Raw genomic sequence first — 12,248 nt, forward strand, 5'->3', positions numbered from 1 at the left:
AACACAAGGATCGAGCATCTGTATACAGACATACATATAGTTTACAGATGGCCTCCTTGCTCGATTTCTTCAACTGCTTTTCAGAAACATCACCCACCGGAAAATTTGTATGCGATGGAGATGTATGTGTTTTGAGAAAAGACAGATCAGTCGGCAGTGGTGCTAGCGTTAAGTTGGAGAAGAACCATAAGCAACAACGAAGCCTTCGGATTCCATTTGTTCGACGAGAAGCCAGTCAAAAAGCAAATTAATGGTGGATCGATTATGAACTCGTGGTATCTCTTCAAGATCTTCATCGATAGATAGACACCTAGCCTGTAAACATCGAGTATTTCTTTGTAGACGCAATGCATTTTTAGTAATCAGATTCGATTTCTTTGCTGAATTGCTAATTATGTAACTACTCGTATAGATGATGTGTTGTATGTTCTGATTCTTATTCAGTTTTATATAGGAATCGAAGTTGGTTATCATGTTTATGAATTCATTACTGTCGCTACATTTTTGTGTTTCGTCTCATCGATCTCTTCTTCACTTCCGATTTGAAGTTTTTCATCATGCAAAGCTATATGATTGGTTACTTACTGGTAACAAATGTGCATCAATAAACCAACTACAAACAATAATATTAAAATAATTTGTCACATGGCTACAAGTATACGAGTTTAAACCTGTCCATCTGAATAACAAATCAAAATTGTTCAGATTCTTGTAAGCCTTAAATCGCGGGGTATAATTATAAATAATTTCTACTCTGATTACAAATTTGATCTTGATTATAAATAATTATAAAATATTTTGTTTACTGTTTAGTATTCCTCTCCTTGTATATTGATTATAATTTATAAATTTTTACCGTGTACTTGAATTCCTTACGTTGAAAATTTCGTTGTTTTGTGTCACATTCTTTTGACAAAATCAAGTTCAAATTTTTTGAACTAATCGATCCAATTCAAAGATTTGTTTTTTTTACAAACCAAATCATTGTCCACCCAGCGTTTTTTGGGACAAAGGAATTGATTGCATGTCTACAAATGAAACCGAAAGGGAAATTGACATTTGGGGCTGCAGCACGGAAATTGGGACCAGAATTCTGTGCCACTCATAACTCATTGGTAAATTTTTGACAAACCTCACAATGTATCTTCATTGACTACATTGCTGATTTGCATTCACACTAGGTTGTATATGTACGTATATGCATATACGTTCATTTTTACGAACATTGAAACATATGAATACATGTTAGTGAGAGAAAATTATCAAACACCATCAAACCAATCTAAGGAGTTCAACACTTCAACCTAGCCCTGAAACAAATTCAATTAAAAGAGCTAAAACTTGAATATTAGTCTTCGTAGGAGCCCATCTTGCCTTCTCAAAAACAAAAATCGATACTTAAAGTAACACATGATTGACGAGATTTTCTGATGGCCTTTACTTAAAAACATAAATAAATAAAAACCAAAAATAATGAACAAGGAGGTTACTAACTCATACAAAAAAGAAGAAATATGAAGCTACTACAAGCAACGTGGGCTATACGGAGTTTCTTAGGGTGCGTTTGGTTGTGGAAATTTTTCCAGTTTTCTAGAAAAAATTTCCAAGAAAAACGGAAATTTTGAAAACGCGTTTGGTTCGTTCAGTTTTCCAAAGTTTCTAAGAAAATGAAAATTTTCAGTTTTCCAAATTGTATGTAAATTAGAAAAGTGATTTTTACAGTTTCCAAAGTTTTTCAAATTTCTAAGATGGAAAATGAAAATTCTACCCGTTCTAACCAAACGCGTTTTCATTGAAAATTGAAAATGAAAATTCAACTCTATTTTCTGAAAACATTTTCTTAAAAAATGAAAACAATTGTTTGGTTGTGGAAAATTGTTTTCATTTTTTAAGAAAATGTTTTCAGAAAATAGAGTTGAGTTTTCATTTTCAATTTTTAATGAAAATTTTAGGAAAGGCGTTTGGTTGAAACCGGTGGAGTTTTCATTTTCCATGTTAGAAATTTGGAAAACTATAAAAATCACTTTTCTAATTTACGTACAAATTGGAAAACCGAAAATTTAGATTTTCTTGGAAAATTTTGAAAAACTGAACGTACCAAACGCGTTTTCAAAATTTCCGTTTTTCTTGGAAAATTTTCTTAAAAAACTGGAAAATTTTCTACAACTAAACGCACCATTAATTTCTCACATATTAAAGGGTAGATCGTTCTTTAGAATTTGGGTTGTTTTCTCCTACGTTTACTATGCTTCCGTGATCTATTAACAAATTAGCTGGTTGTTTGATTTGCTTAGCATTAAACACAAAAATAATAATATAGCATTTCGCAAAAACAGATAATTATTTTCTGATTAATAACGGTATTTTATGAGTATAAGAGCTCATCCGTTTTGGTATTTGTAATTTACCCCAATAAATTATCATCTCTCATACTATTGAATATTTTAATAATTAATCCTACAAAATTACCGTTTTAGTATGTGAAAAGAGCCCGTCCATTTTGGTATTTTCCTAATTAACCTTAATATATATTTGTTCTTCCGTAGCTGAAAATTCATATGCAATGAAGACCGATATCCGTTTCAAGAAATAAAAAATCAAAGCACATTAAAACTTTTGGGGTTGGTTTGCTTGACACCCCAGTCAAAAGGGCTTTTCAGTATGGGTCGACCATGACTTTGTCATTGTCAATGGAATACAGTATACACATAGCCAGACGTGTTTAAGATGCAACCGGTAAAAACACATTACGGTTTCTTTTCTTTTTTTTTAATCAACAAATTTTATTAAGACAAAACTGTAAAAATAGTTCCTGTGGTATGTATTTTTTCTAAAGTTTAGTCTAAACCTCGATTTTTTTGGCTTTCTGGTCCTTTTAAGATAGTTTCGTTGCGGATTTTGTCTCTCAGTCTGAAATGTCTTTAATACCCTTGGGGTATTTATTTTTTATTTTTCTTTCAATTTTTTAATGTTTAATACTTACTTGTTCATTTTAATAATTAAAAAATAAGAGAGGCCTCTCTCTCTATGTGTGTGTGTTTATGTGTTTATGATATCTGAAAATGAAAATTCAAGAACACATAGATCAGGTCGAGTTCTCTCTTCTCCCTTTAATTTTTACAGGTCCAAATGAGTTTCAAGAACATCATATTTAGATTTGGGTTCAAGAACATATCATGTTCAGATCTGAGTCTAAGAACAAATCCTTAAAACAGATATGGAAACAAGTTTTTGGAAATGAGCTTCAAGAACAAACATTAAGTTGCTTCACATGCTTCCGACAAACTTGAATCCCCAAATCAAAACCAAAAATTGAAGTGGAATCAGACGCCTGAGGTTGCACAAGGTGAAGAATAGGGCTCCCAACTAATGTTCAAAACCATGGCTTCCACCAAATCGCCCTATCCAGATTCAGATCTTGAAGACAAAACAAATCTGATGGAGGTCTTTATCTCCTCTCAACACTACTTATGGCAGCTCGAACAATTTTTCAGATTCATCGTCGTTTAGGGTTTCAGCCACCCGTCTCTTCTTCTCTGGCGATGTTGTTGTTCCAGCTCTGAAACGAGGGTTTGCAAGCTCAAATAAGAAGGAAGAATCCACCTCCTTTCCTCTCACCTGCAGATCGACTTCGATCCTCCGCTGCAAACCCTAGCAACTGGAAACCACCACCGCTCCGATCTGCAACTCAACGAAGACGATGGTGAGCCGCTGCAAACCGGAGCTTCGTCTTTACTGATATGCAAATATTTTTTTCCCTTTTCTTAAACTTGATCTTCATGTTGCTTTCATGGAGATCAACAAGGTCTTTGAAATTTTAAAAGGAATGTATATGGTGGAGTTGAAACGGTGGGAAAGGGTTTGGTTCCGTCTGGTGTAACATCCATAAAATCATGCCAAATTTAAACTATTTAAAACATTTCAAAACCATTTAACATTACAAAGTTTGTTTTCAAAATAATATAATATCAGAGTATCCCAGAAACATAAACACAAATGTGAGGAGCTGTACGATCACGTCTTTGCCTTCCCGCGATCATCTGATGTACCTGAATCAAAAACTAAAACTATAAGCCCAAAGCTTAGTGAGTTCCTCCAAAATACCCGTACACACAATAATACACATATAATCATAAACAACATACTATGGTCCAGTCAACCATCGGGTTGGAATACCCCAGGCCTTCAACCATCTGGTTGGAATGCCAACATACTATGGGTCCAATCATCCTCGGGATGGAATACCCCAGACCCACAACCAACAGGTTGGAATGCCCACATACTATGAGTCCAATCATCCACGGGATGGAATACTCACGGCCCACAACCAACTGGTTTAAATGCCCAGGTCTATTGGCTTTTGCACAAAGCAGATAAGCCTCAACCACCAATCAAACATGTACACATATAACAGATAATCACATAACCGTCTATAGACAAGCAAATCGATCTAACGGACTATAGCCACATAAATAGATAATACCATCCTATCTACCAGGATATTGATCTAACAGATCATACTAGCAAAGCATATCAGGATAACAATCCAAAGGGCCGGCCTTGGTGCCTTCGACCCTTGAGTATAGTGAGGAAAACTCACCTCACAATTGTCGAATTGAAGAGATAAACTCAAACTCCGGAATCACAACCACGTGCTCTGCTACCTATATTAACCATGTAATCATTCTATAAATTTCCCAATTTACCAAAATACCCCCAAAAGTCAAACTACTCAACCCTTGGTCAAAGTCAAAGTCAACGGTCAAGGTCAACAGTCCATGTTGACCTTACTCGTCGAGTGCAGTACACTGACTCGTTGAGTCCTTCCAAAACTCGAGAGGTCGTGAATCCCCCAGTTGGCTCGTCGAGTTTCCGTGCAACTTGCCGACCCCATGTATGTCCAAACTTCGGGAAAACCCTGGCTGACTCGCCGAGTCGTCCTACTGACTCGCCAAGTCCATGCAGAAATCCTTGCATGACAATCTTCATCGGACTCGCCGAGTTGGCCATGCAACTCGTCGAGTCCCTTCAGTCCTTTCTCCATCCAGACGATTTTAAGCCACTCTAAAGCTCCATAATGCAGATCTAAGCTCCTACGGCATACTTCTTACGTAAAGTTGCAAACCTTACGTACATGCAAGGTGATAATGGCCCAAATCAAGCTAAAGAAGAGGTTCTAAAGGATGAAGAAGGTGTTAACTCACTAAAGGCTGAGACTTTATGATCTTACAGACCAGGATAAGCCTAGATCTGAAGTTGCAACTTCAGATCACACTTAATACCCAAAATTACATAACAACATTGCTAAAATTGACCTAATCTCACACATGCATGGATCTAGATAGAAAAAGGTCAAGGTAACAACTTGTTACCTCAAGAACATTGCTAAGATGAAGTAGAACTCGAATCTAAAGTCTTGCTCTTGTTCCAAGCTTGAGTACTTCAAGATCTTCCTTCTACAATCCACGTCAAGGCTTAATATCATACAAAAAGAGAGAAAACGATGATTTAGGGTTTCTGGACTCACAAGGGGCTGTAAAGGAGGCTAATGACCCTTTATATAGGGTGCAAACCCCTTAAATTAGGGTTTCATCCTCCAGCTCCTACTCGTCGAGTCATGTCTTCGACTCGGCAAGTTGGTCACTTAAGCACGTGGCCAAAAACGCTCCTACTCGACGAGTCAGGGCATCCAACTCGTTGAGTAGACCTTTCTAATATGAAAATAAAGTTGTAAAATCCATACCTAAGAGTCGGGGAGTTACATCTGGTCTCAAAGGGAGATGGTCAGAGGTTAGGAGTAATGGTGGTCGGAGGTGAGAGGCTGATCTTAAGGGACGTTGAAGTCCACAATACCAAGATAGATAGAGAGAGAGAGAGAGAGAGAGAGAGGCCCCTCTCATTTTTTAATTATTAAAATGAATAGATAAGTATTAAACATTAAAAAATTGAAAGCAAAATAGAAAATAAATACCCCAAAGGTAAAAAGTCATTTAAGTTTACTGAGGGACCAAATCCGTAATGAAACTAGCTCAAAAGTACCACGATGCTAAAAAAAAGTTGAGGTTTAGACTAAACCTTAGAAAAAATGCACACCACGGGGACCATTTTTGCATGTTTTGTCTTTTATTAAAAAAAGAGATATAAGAAAGAACCCTACCTAACAAGCAACAAGGCATGGAATAAGTGAAACAAAACTAAACGAAACATAAGTCACCAACATGACGTAGAAAGATAGAACACACCTATTACACCTATTACATGAGTGGATTAATACACCAATCTATCTAATTATAAGCTCCTTCATTTCTATTGTGTTTGAACCATATGAACATCATTGACTTGAATATGTTCGCAACCTTTGTACGGGTAATCCAAGTTTGATTGAAAGTTCTTTCGTTTCTTGCTTTGCACAGACTCTAAATCGTTTCATAGAAAATACCCATGAAAACCTTTTTCTTCTTTGTACAATTCCCTCATGTCACAACAAACTTTAGCACCTCACTTGTTTTATCAAAAAGAGGCACCGATATACCTCATCATCTAAATATCCATTCCCATGTAACTCTAGCGAAGGAACAAACGCACAACAGGTGATCAAGAGACTCCTCGTCTAAGTTGCATTTCGCACAAGTAACAGAATCTATGTTGATTCTCCGATTTCTAAGAGCCAAGGCGAATGGGATGTGATTTTGAATAACCTACTGATGGTAACTTTAATTGATTAGATTATAAACTAATTTATTTTATTTTTGTTTATTGAGATATGTTGGTTGGTGAGACGACTAAGATTAAAAATATTCGTTTTGATAGAGCGATTCAATTCAATCTGATCAAATGATTTTAAACTAATTTGGATTATCAAAACATGAATCTTAATTGTCCAAATTCAAATCTGATCTGAATCACCAAAAATACAATTCGGTTGAATTTGTTTTTTACGGTTCGGTTGTCAATAATGGAGATGTTTTAAAAGATATATAACTTGAATATTAGCTAACTCTAAAAAGGTAAAAACAAATTTGTTTAGTGGTGAATTAAAATTCATATACTATTAAGAAAAATATATTAGTTAAACATTACAATTATAAAAACTTTGGAAATGAAATATATAGAGAAGTTTTTTATTAGGTGTGACTTTCCAATTTAAAAGAAAAAAACAATTTAGTGAATATATATATATATATATATATATATATATATATATATATATATATATTAAAAGTAAAATATATAAATAAACAGAAAAATATTATTCGATATAAACCAATATTAATTTGAGATTCAAAATAATAATTTTATATAGACAAAATTACATGATTAGTCCATGTGGTTTGTCAAAACAAGTTGATTCGGTACAACTATGATAGCCATTAAGTGCTTGGTCATGTGGTTTAATTTTTTGCATGGTTGGTACTTTAGACATGTACAATACATTTTAAGTAATATTTTGGTTAATTGCAAAGATATGTGATACTAACTGAATTAAATTATATTTTGTAACCAAAAGGAACACTCTTAAAGAATATGGACCAGAATTGACAATGATTGGAACTTTTGAGAATGGAAGTTTAAAAAAAGAAAATTCCAACAAAAAACCAAGATCACGACGTGACATCTCAAGGTCACGACGTGAAGAGTGTATTCTAGAAGACAAGTACGCGGAGGGCAAAATCCTTTCCCTATATGGATATTTACTAAGTTCATGATGTGAGAACCCTATTTCACGTCCTAAACCACGTATTTTCCAAATCTATATAAACTCCTTTGCATTATTGATTGAAAGAGCTTTTTGGAGGAGAGGTATTCGGAGATATCCGATTTTAGAGTTCAGAGAAGTGCACAAAACATACTTTTTAAGGAGAATTTGCTTGAAGATTAAGGAATTTGAAGAACACATCATCACATCGGTTTGATTTACTTTAGTAATGTCAATATATGTTGAACCTGTGTTATCGTTTTCAGCCATGAGTAGCTGAACTTATTTGCTTTCATTTAGCTAGATGAAACCTCGAATCTGTGGCTTAGATTATTAAAAATATGGATTTTATAAGTTGGTTTTGTGCATGTGTTTGATTATCATTACCTAGCATGTTAAATTTTGTGACTTTGTTGCTTAAATTCAAGTTAAATGTAGCTTAGTGGCCATTATATTACATGAACTTGATTACCTAGTGATTTAGTGACCATTAAAATTACTAGAGCTAGGATCGATAAAATCTTGGATAAGTAATAAAAGTAACAAATTTAGCTGTGTTGGAGAAAATAATTGTGACCATAATTGTGTTTGCTTAGATAAATCTTACATGGCTCATCTATAATTAATAACTAATTTTGTGTTAGCTTGTGTATGACCATATATGGTAGTTCATGAACCGGTGAAAATATTAGTAAATTTGGACTTGAATTGCTAATTACATATTAATTGGTAACCAACTTTAATAATCCATAATTAGTAACTAACCATAGAGAAGAGGTGGATTCGAACTAAACAAAAGTGTTTTTAGTATATTAATTAAAATCGTTAGTTAAGTGTTTAAGTTTTTCTGAACTTGAAAAATCAGATACAAACCCATTTTAACGTTTGCTTGTTTTTTAGATTAATCTAATACTAGTTAGGTTAGTAAATTAAATTCGTTCCTTGTGTTCGATACCCGACTGTTTGTGATATATTGTTTGCAAGAATGTCCACTGCCTTAAGTCGTAATAGTTAGTTAGATAGTGTAACGACCCAAACTTTTACAAAGGAAATTTTCTTTTTTGTTTTAATTAATCAAACCGATTACACATTACATAGGTTTCCAAAACATTTGTCCCCAATTCACAGTTATTACATCATTGCTGTCGTTTTCTGAAAACATCAGAGAGTCCCTCAACATCCAAAAGAGAGGTAGAGTACACGTCACGTCATCACGCCTTGCCTTTGCCCTTAGGCTCCGAAGTACCTGCAACAATCAACAACCTGTAAGTGAAATGCTTAGTGAGTTTCCCAGAGCATACCACACACAATCCACACATCACATATCCTGATAGCCATAAAAGCTACACATGTAACACATAAGCCATGCATACATAAAATCTATAATAGTGCCATGGGCTACCCCACATGGTCTTTACCTAGGGCTGTCATGGGCTCCCCCACATGGTCTTACACCCAATGCCATGGGCTACCCCACATGGTCTTCACCTAGGACTGCCATGGGCTACCCCACATGGTCTTCACCTAGGACTGCCAATGCTACGGGCTCCCCCGGGGGTCTTCATACAACATGCAATCACATATCATAACAAACACATAATATCTATCACATTTACCATAATCACATAATGGGCGGGCCTTGGTGCCTTAGACCCATAGGTATGGTGAGAAGACTCACCTGACACGAATGCTGAACTGACACCTTTTTGACTGAATATACCCCACAAGCTGCTCCAACTCAACTGCCTAAAAAGTGACATATAATAACCAGTCATTACCCTCAAATTCCGCCCTGGTCCACTTCAGTTAAGATCAAGTCAACAGTCCATGTTGACCCTAACTCTTCGAGTGCAACTAGTGACTCGCCGAGTTTCGGGGAAAATAGTCTACTCGTCGAGTCACCTAGGTGACTCGTCGAGTTCACGAGGTTCGATTGATAATCTAGGGCTACACGTCGAGTTTCCCCGCTTGCAACTCGACACGCCCACAAACATTCCACAGATGGGGGAAATCTTAATCGACTCGCCGAGTTGTTCCTTCAACTAGTCGAGTCTATGGAAATCTTCATCCGGCTCGCCGAGTTCTTCATCCAACTCGTCGAGTTTATGGCAGAATTCATCGGGCTCACCGAGTTGTTCATCCAACTCGTCGAGTCCATGCCTATCTTCATGTCACTCGCCGAGTTCCTACAGATCTGAGGCCATACAGACTCATTTGAGCCATGCAAAGTTTCCAAATTACAGATCCAAGCTTCTAAGGTATGCTTCTCACGTAAAGTTGCAAACTTTACGTGCATGCAAGGCTTTTAAGCTCTCAAATAGCAATCTAAGCTTAGAATGGAGTCATAAACTTGAGGGGGAGGCTCATGCTAGGCACAACTGATAACTTTATGCATCCAAAGTCCAAAGGGAGTCCAGATCTGAAGTTACAACTTCAGATCTTGGCTCAAACACAAAATCCCTTTCTTAGATTCCATGAAAAAGGGGGTTTTAGGTGGAAATGAGCCAAGGAATAGCCTAATACCTTCAAGGAGTGCTTCACAGATGAAGATCTTGAATTCCCACGAGTTCTTTGCTTCCTTTTAGCTTGTTTTCCTCAAGGGTTCCCTTCACCAAGTCCTTCCTTCAAGCTTAAGTTCACCAGAGATCACACACACAGGAATCAGGATTTTGGGAGATGAAGAGATGTAAAAGGGGAGGATGGGGGAGGCTAATGGCCCCCTTAAATAGGGCGCATGGCCCCGAACTTAGGGTTTCAACTGCCAGCATCTACTCGTCGAGTGCCTTCCTGGACTCGGCGAGTAGGTCATTAGACTTCGCGGACTAACCCGCTACTACTCGACAAGTAGGGAAGCCAACTCGTCGAGTAGGTCCTTCAAAACTTGAACAAAACAATACAATTATTAGTACCTGAGGATCAGGGTGTTACAGATAGTTGGTAAAACTGTTAGGTGTAATATTACGACACATCAAAGTTTTTGGCGTCGTTGCCAGGAAACGACTATTTTAGTTTTTTAATATAATTGTTTTAGGCTAATCGATCCTTTTTGTGGGGTAAAACCAGCAAAAAGTTAATTTTTAGCATTAGTTTTTTTTTTTTTTCTGAATTACTGAACTCACGACGTGAACTTAGATATTTCACTTTTTTTTCGTTTTTTCATTCTGTTTAATTTATCTGCTTCACCACAAGGTGGCATTATTACCACGTCGTGGTAATCGTTTAGTAGGATTTTTTTAATTAGTTTTTGTTCATTTTTATGTTTTTGTTTTTGTTTTTGTTTCAGTAGTATATGACCCGAGGATCCAACACACCATTGATGCCACCATTTGAAGATCCAAAGTCGGCTTTCCATAAAGAGAAGCTGAAAAATGAAAGCACATTCGAAAACATTGAGAAGACTCTTACTAAAAAGGAATCTAGTTACGAGCCCAAATCAGAATCTGACAAAGAAGTAAGCGAACCCGAAAGCAAGCCAAGAACCAAAATGTCGAACATTGCCGACATTTCAATGGAGACGTACAAGAAAATAATTTGAGAGGACACTGGTCCAAGCTTAGTGCAACCCGCAATTCCTGCTACCATAACCTTCGAGCTAAAAGTACACATCCTTTCCGCAATTAAGGATATTCCATTTTCCAGAAAAGGTCATGAGGATGCTTACAAACACCTTGATGAAGTCAATGACATCGCTGATTACTTCAATATCCCAAATCTTCCACGCGAGACTGTTTTGTTGAGAATGCTTTCGGTCACCTTAAAATGAGTAGCTAAAGGTTGATTGAAGGCACTTCCACCTGGTGCAATCACTACGTGGGCAGAAATACGTGAAATGTTCTTAGAACAATTTTTCCCACCGTCAAAGGTGTATAAAATTAAGAAGGCAATAATTAATTTTGAGCAACAATCGGGTGAGTCACTTTATGAAGCATGGGAGCCCTACAAAGGGCTACTTAGAAATTGTCCCCAAAATGATCTTAATGTGCAACAAGAAGTATCGATCTTCTACGATGGGGTAAATGTGATGACAAGGAAATTCCTTAATTCTCGAAGACCTCTAATGAAGAAAAATCTTATTGAAATTAAGGAGCTAATCAAAGAGTTTTCAAAGAATTCACGGGAGTATCACAACCCTCAAAATAACAGAGCAAAAGGAATCGGGAGTAGCACTTCGGAAGACATGGCGGCTATTTTGGTAACGTTAAATAATATGCATAGAAGAATGACTAAGATGGACCAATCCATACACGCAATATGTGTCGGTTATGAAAATTGCAATGATCCACATTTGACGAAAGATTGCCATCTAGATGAAAACGGGAATAGGAAAGCTCAAGTATTATACTAAAGTGGAGACCGTTATGATGAAGATTAGAGGAAGCCAAAGAAGGAATGGTTGCCTTACGATGAGTATAAAAAGCAAAAGGAAGAGAAATATTGGCAAACCGGCCAAGGCTTTTGTCAAAAGGAGCAACCACAACCCGCGAAAAAAGTTGACTTGGAGTCAATGCTTCACAAATTCATGGAAGCCTCTGAAAAACGTCACAATGCAGCT

General features: G+C 36.5%; 1 non-coding gene across 1 annotated transcript; it reads right to left on the minus strand.

The window, feature by feature from the left end:
- Window positions 1-11,564: 11,564 nt before the first annotated feature.
- On the minus strand, window positions 11,565-11,671 carry LOC145077595 (small nucleolar RNA R71). Its single transcript, XR_013693337.1, has one exon. It is a non-coding gene; the product is annotated as a small nucleolar RNA R71 (small nucleolar RNA).
- Window positions 11,672-12,248: the final 577 nt, after the last annotated feature.

Source organism: Lactuca serriola, chromosome 9 (genome assembly GCF_051521515.1).
Source record: "Lactuca serriola cultivar US96UC23 chromosome 9, Lser_US96UC23_V15, whole genome shotgun sequence".
Lineage (NCBI taxonomy): Eukaryota > Viridiplantae > Streptophyta > Magnoliopsida > Asterales > Asteraceae > Lactuca > Lactuca serriola.